The sequence below is a fragment of the Orbicella franksi genome, chromosome 5 (assembly GCF_964199315.1).
Source record: "Orbicella franksi chromosome 5, jaOrbFran1.1, whole genome shotgun sequence".
Taxonomy (NCBI): Eukaryota; Metazoa; Cnidaria; class Anthozoa; order Scleractinia; family Merulinidae; genus Orbicella; species Orbicella franksi.
Window position 1 is genome coordinate 22,789,901 of NC_138149.1, and position 7,491 is coordinate 22,797,391.

The 7,491-nt window shown below is 39.6% G+C and overlaps 1 protein-coding gene across 2 annotated transcripts in view; it reads right to left on the reverse strand.

The window, feature by feature from the left end:
• The window catches only part of LOC145487419 (uncharacterized), a 12,606-nt gene extending 7,490 nt beyond the window's left edge, over positions 1 to 5,116 (reverse strand). For both annotated transcript variants that reach the window (XM_081466197.1, XM_081466196.1), the window contains exon 1: positions 4,528 to 5,116. The gene's annotated coding sequence lies outside the window, so the exon portion shown is untranslated. The remainder of the gene's footprint in view (positions 1 to 4,527) is intronic.
• Between the last annotated feature and the right edge of the window lie 2,375 nt (positions 5,117 to 7,491).

The following is a 7,491-nucleotide window of genomic DNA, read 5'->3' on the forward strand; positions in this document are numbered from 1 at the left end:
TTGCATTTCTAGCTCTCTGATTGGCTCAAAAACTCCGACTATGAGCCATTAGTCGGAGTTTTACCTTATATGGAAAACAGTGCGCCAAGTTTAAAAATTTTCCGCTCTGTAAAATTGTTGAAATAAAAATCGGCGGCAAAAACCCGATTAAGAATATACTAAAACAATTATTCCATTCGACCTTGTTGGATATGAAGTGATCATAACCAACTCGCGCTACGCGCTCGTTGGTTATTTATCACTTCATATCCAACGCGGTTTCATGGAATAATTGTTAAATATATTTCATTGAAATTCGCTCTTCCATGACCGACTTCCGCGAACAAAACAAGACTGGATGTTCGCTGTTCATTTAAGACTACAATCCTGGTCAAAAGTGTTGGGACAGTTACGGCAGATGACTTCACAGGCAGCCTCTCTTAAGACCAAAACAGCGCAAGCCCGCCTAGCCCCCTTCCCCCTGTCAATGTTGATAAAAATCTTGAAGAAAAAAAAATCCTTGACAAGAGCTTCAGAATAGTCACGTTTCAAGAATTGTTCGCCTCCTAGAACAGTATTCTCAAACTAAAGAGACGATAAGATAGATATTCACGTCTTATTCCAATAATAGTGATTTTTCAGCAATCGCGTTTGGTTCCAACACAACTGTCTAACCACTTTCTATTGTCCCTTTTTCCTTTTTTCCCACATCCGATCTAGTCTTCAGAATAGCTTCATTTTCATGTAACATTGTTAGGGGGGGCGGGTCATTGTACTTGCTTCTATTCATTTTTTGCTCTAAAACGTTAGGGACGTAGTTGAAATCGTGGGTTTTAGCGCGCAAAAAGGGGAGGTGTCCCAACAACTTATGGCCAGGATTGTAGGTTTACACTAGGGGAAATTGTTCCGGATTCGTGATGAATCCGGAACGTTTTAGTGTCGGGTTGATTTTGCCGTTTACACAAAAGTGGACGAATCCGAAATAAAAACTTCCCGGTTTGGTCGTGTCTCCGGAGATTTTGAATCCGTAATTTAAAGTGGGAACTTTGAATCCGGAGAGTTTTGTCGTGTAAACGATTTTCTCTCGAATCCGGATATTTTTCCGTCTGTGATCTTTTGAGTTTGCGGTGGAACGAAAATAGCGGATTACATGATCCAGTCGTAGTCGAGTCGTAGGCACATTGATGGCCATTTGATGGCGGTCGCTGGGTGATTACCTCGTGCTGTTTCGGGTGTAGGTAATCACTTTTATAATGGGTAATGCTATACTCCTCAGAAACCCAATTTATACTTTACTGCGCAGACGACGACGATGGCACGATCGAAAACCTCGACGGTTCTAGATATTAAGTAAAGACCAGAATAAATACCTGGAGGGACCTGACATGATGGACAACAGTACCGTGGCCAGCGAGTTGAAAGAAAACTTCAGACTGTCTCAACCTACCCCTAGCCTTATTTTCGGAGGCATTTTGTTTCTCGTTGTCGAGGCAACGAACTGCTTGTTAACCATTCCATAATGAATGTTCCCGGAGTTATCGTCGTGTGTAAACGGTTAAGAATCCGAATATCCTTTCACTGTAAACCCCTACTAATCCGAATACTCTAAAACTGATGAATCCGGGAACTTTTACGAATCCAAAAAAACTCCTTTAGTGTAAACCTAGTCCTAGATCGACCACTGTAATGTTCATTTGTCTGCCCGTGTTATGATCTGCAAATTTCAGTTAATTGATCAAACAACCAAAGTAGAAAAGATGGATTTTTTTCCCAGTATGATTGAAACTTAAACGCAATTTCTTCCTCGGCTAATTCAATTCAAGAAATTCCGGGTTTTTTAGCTGAGCTTGAGCATATTGTGTAGCGGTACAAATTTTCTACACAGATAGAAGAGCTGAGATGCCGTCACGCAGTTAGTAGTTTATAGAAATTATGGTATTTCCACTTGACTTTATTTGTCAGTCAATGCTTCAATTGCCATAAACCATAGAGGATTGGTTGAGTGTATCTCTAAAACTGCCACTGCATTGTAAGTTATCAGTGAAATCAATAAAATAAACAAGTGTTTAAATCATTTCCCGGAGTAGTGTAGTAACGTTCTTTATCAGGGATGTCGTGGGTATTGCAATGCACATGAAAAAACATATATATTTATACTAACTTAAAAAAAAAAAGTTTCCATTATTTCATCCACACAACGTTTCAAAAATTGCTTTCATCGGATTGCTGGAAACAAATATTTCACTCGAGTGGCTATCCGCGTCACGCAATTGTTTACATTCCAACGGCGGATTTTGGGCAAAATCTATGAGAAACACAGGCCAAGGCGGGCGACTTGAAACCATTTGCCCAGAGATATTTTTTGATATCCTAACAGGTGGGTGTATATTTAACCCGTAGAAAGTATTTTTATGGTATTTAAAGTTATAGCCCATAGAAAAATATGGCAATGTTTTTATGCAATAATTCTCTTGGGGCACACTGTCAAATTTTGCGTGTCAGTTTGATCTCTTTTCGGGCTCAAAACTAACTTTGATTTATTTTATTTTTCGCTCAGTCATACCACGAAGACCTGAACTGAATATAAAATCCATTGAGAGATTCTCAAGTAGCTGTTCTGCGGAGCGCGAAGCAATCAAATATTCGGAAAATTCAGCAAAACCGGAAGTAGATTTTGAGCCCAATCGGGTCGAAATCGTTTTTGGCGTATTTCTGTCAAAGAAAGCTGTATTAGCAGAAACTAATGCTCCGTTTCTATTCTTACTAGGACCTATCTATGGACAAAATACAAGCGAAATCAATTTTTCGACTTGTGCCATTGATAGGCGATTTAGGTCCATTTTTATAGGCATTCACTCTTAAGCAACCAGTCACTTAAATGTACCAAAACTATTGTCAGTATAATATTGTAAATAATTAAAACCCCTTTTAAGCAGCCACGCCTACAGAGCGGCCCCGGCCACCTTTCTGCCATTCCCATGAGTGTTCTTCTATTATTTTTAAAAGGGGTTAAACTGTAATCCTACATGTGTAGAATCTAGACTCCTTCCAAAAGCAAAATACATGTTGCACTGATTTGAATTATGCTACTCATATGTGATCAAAAAGTAAATAATTGGCAAGAATAAATTATGATCATTTTCATAGCAGTCATTCATTGTGAAGATCCATACTTCCCTGCCCCCCTACCCATGAAGTTGGAGGGAGGATGTCAAAGACCCAAAATTTACTGAGGTTGGTGGGGTAATATGTCAAACCCTTCCATTCTAGCTACACATTGTTAAAAAGTATTGAAGGGCTGTATATGATACCGATCAATTTTTGAAACTCTGTGTAAAATACAACACTACAATTTAAAAACAATTTTTGAATTTGGTTTTGTGATATCCGGAGTAATCAAGGTTAACGTCGAGATAAGTGTTATCAGCCTCAGCCTTTGGCTTTGTCTGATACCACTTACCCCGACCTTGATTATTCTGGATATCACAAAAACCAAAATCAATATAGAATTGTTTTATTATACATTGTTTTGAAGAAAACAATGACAAACGCACTGTTGAAGAACAAATCGATGACACCTTTTTTTTCCTTGACTGTGTGAAAGATGGCACTCACAGCTAGTGAACTTGAAATAACTCTTAGAAATCATGCATTGTGTGCGCAACCTACAGATTATTCACTAATCTGCTAGGTTGCACTTATTCACAGAATTAACAAAATTAACTGTAGGCTCTTAGCCAATGAGAAGATAGTAACCACAAACGTTTAATAATTAATTGTTATTTGTAGCACTTGACTTAATTGTACTTTCCCTATCTGTCTGGCTCCAGACTCAGCTTAAGATGACTCACATTTGGCTAAAATTAAATCCCTACTAATTCAACCCATTAAATGTCATCAATTAGTCGCTTGGATGGAAGACTTAAAAATTCACACCAATTATCAACTGAAAATGCAACTCTGGCAAAGAGAATATAATAAATAGAGTGCTATTCTAAAGATTCTGATTGGTCTCTTAATAATCAGGTCGCGATTAAATATGTCAAGTAAGGATCAAACCCACGATCCAACTTCCCCCCCCCCCCCGACTCCCCTTTCTTTTAGATGTTATTATCTAAATATCGCATTAACCCATAAAGGATAGAAAGACACAAATTATGAACTAAGTGAACATCCGAACAATAAGCTCCTCTATGGCTTTAATGAACAGCACACGCAGCGTTTCATGAAAATCGACTGTGAAATTGTGTCGCACCATTTCACATGAAAACTTCAGCTCACAAATTTAGCTAAAAGTGATTCCTACTGGTAAAAATCATGTGGTAAATGACTTTTACAAAATTTCGTGGATCGTTGAAACAATCGCTGATCGAAAATTCAAAGTGGTTTCAAAAAATAAGTATTTTAGAAGAAAATATAAGCTGACGAATAACGCGTAAAGAAAGTGATGTTTCTGATACGTTTATAAATTCGAAAAATCAGATGAAAAGAAGAAAAAATAACAGTTTCCTTGGAAAAACTAAAATGTGCAAAGACTGACTCTTCTACCTGTAAACTGTACTGGCTCACTCATCGTCAAATAGAAAATTTACAGTGGATTACAAGCTGGAAAATTTCAGTGGAACAAGCTTTTCATATGCAAATCTAGCAATGCATACATTGAACACCGGAGTCTTTGATCAACACGATCAGCGGCCTTGCCTCATGTTAAATTGATGATTACAGTGAATTCACTGGGTTTTGACAATTGAGGCTATTCGTCAATTCGGAGGGGAGACCGTGTTGATTTCACTAATGGAACACCAATCGAATAAATGCAATTCCATTGGTACCAATGGACGAGTAGAATGCACCCCTACTCATCCTGAAGCCATCCGAAATAATCTAAGTCTATAATGACATCCATTTCACCAATGAAACAGCAATCGAATAAGTGTAATTCCATTGGTACCAATCGTACCATTGGTACCAATGGACGAATAGAATGGACCCCTATTCAGCCAGAGACAATTGGAAATATTCTACGTCTTTATAATGAGATGCATTCCACCAATGGAACACCAATCGAATAAGTGCAATTCCATTGGTACCAATCGTACCATTGGTACCAATGGACGAGTAGAATGCACCCCTACTCAGCCTGGTCGGAAATATTCTAAGACTTTATAATAAGATGCATTTCACCAATGGAACACCAATCGAATAAGTGCAATTCCATTGGTACCAATCGTACCATCGGTACCAATGGACGAGTAGAATGGATCCCTACTCGGGCCGCCGGAGCTCCGCTATTAATTTAAGTTCATTCACCAGTATTGCATTGCGTATCCCTACTGCACATAATTGAACGCGTGCTTAGCGCGCGCGCATTAAAAAATGGCGGCTTTTTCTTGACGGCTGGACCTCGCCATAGAGGTAAATCGTCATTTTCGCGCAAACGAGTATGGTGACCTATCATTTTTTTCTGTTGTTTTGAATTGAGTAATAAATTCCTCTGTGTAAAATAATGTGGACCAGTTCTCAGTGTAGAACAAAGAACAATCGTCGGAAAAGTGAATTTGGCAAGCAATCGTGACTACAATCATGATGCTATTATAAGGACTTATTGGGTATAAATAAGGTGCCGTTGCTCCTAAACGAACATGGGGACCCCTCATTTTTATTTCAAAATTTAAGTTCCTGTAATATAAACAATCAATAGGCAAAGTTTCACAAAAATCTCAGAGCAGACTCTATTTCAGTGGAATGACCTTAACAAGTTAATGAGTAAAGCAGAAACGTCTTTGAAAAGTTGGCGGGATCGGGATTTCCAGGCAAAAAAGGGCGGGATGGCGGGATTAACAGGAAAAAATTGGCGGGAAAGTGGGATCTGAAAACCCTACTGTGGACCCTCAAAACCTTTTCTCACGAAAAAAGAGAGCACAAAATAAGATATGAGCAAGATCAGATGCAAGAAAAAGCCGACCGCGTTAATATCCAGTCAGCACTGAGCCTGATTCCGTTTGATTGGTTGTGGTAATTAGTGACAGAGCTGGGATTTGTTTATCTGAAAGTCAAAATTTTTTATATCCCTGACCTAAGATATTTGAAAATCAAGGAGATCAGGACATGAGGTATAACTATGAGGGTTTGTTTAGTTCCTTACGGTTTGCCACATGCAAGGCCATCACGATTCATTCGATTCATTGTGGTGACGTAACCGAGACGAACAGCCAATTTTCGCTCGGACCACGTGACCCGAAACCGATTGACTGCGGGAAAATATCAAGGTCTAGAAACTAGGCAATATCCGCATAATAGTTTCAGTTGAGGCTAATAACTAGCGATAACTCTTTGGCAACTTTTCATATCTCGAGCAATTTTTTCGAGCAATTTTTTTTCACACTCGGGTTATAGATTCAGGTCAGATCCAGGAGGCAACGGGAACCTCGCTAAACAAAAAGTTTTAGGTCTCGTCCAGATTACGCCGCAGGAATTTGAAAATGGAGCTTTATTTCTCCTGTTAGGCCTTCCGTCCACCGTAATCCGTCATGAAAACGGAGCTTTTCAAAAATGCTCTTCAAACCGGAGGAGCTTTGCGTTTTAGTGTAGACTGAAAACTTTTTGAAAACAAAGCTTTTCGGAAACATTGAGGTTACGATAATCACGTGATTTCCCTGCCCGGGTTTTACTCAAACACAAATCTAAAATGACCGGTGATTGTTGCGTTTTCAAATTTCTCCGGCGTTTTGAAAACGAAAAGCACATAGCGTATTTTACTGGGCACACGACTGGAGATTTTGTTGAATGAAGGTGAACTTTCGAAACGTTGTATGTAATAAGGTATGTTTAAGCCATGCACGTGGCAGAAGGTGAGTGATTATTTTTGTTGAATAACAAAAAAAAGGTTAATTGAGTATTTTTGTCTCATAAAGTAAATTTGGTAATTGAAGTTGAACAAATATTGTTGTTGAGTGAAAATGGTGCTAGTCCGGTCCCACAAAAACGCAGACCATGCGAAGACCATGCAGACTGCTGACTGCTGACCATGCAGATTGTGCAGACCGTGCAGACCGTGCAGACCGTGCAGACCGTGCAGACCGTGCAGACCGTGCAGACCGTGCAGACCGTGCAGACCGTGCAGACCGTGCAGACCGTGCAGACCGTGCAGACCGTGCAGACTGAGTACTTTTTTTCACTAGGGGCTTACTAGTGGTCCACTAGGAGCGCTTTCCATTCGACCAAAAATTCCTGTGTGAATTTCCCGAGTTAGCTACACTGAAAAAATTTATATATCGTCGTCCACGCCTAATGCATCCTTTTTAAAGCTTTAGAATCGATAGTCGAGCAACTCCAAAGCACGTAAAAGAGGCCGAGTCTACCATCTGTTTCCCCTTCGTTTTGTATTTTCGCGCGAAACTTGGAACGTGATGGCCTGGGACGGGTTAGTCCAGCCAACCGGAACAAATACGGTTCCACTCCTCGTGATCAGTAGAATATCCGGAAGATAGCGCTCATAGTGTAGGAAGAAAA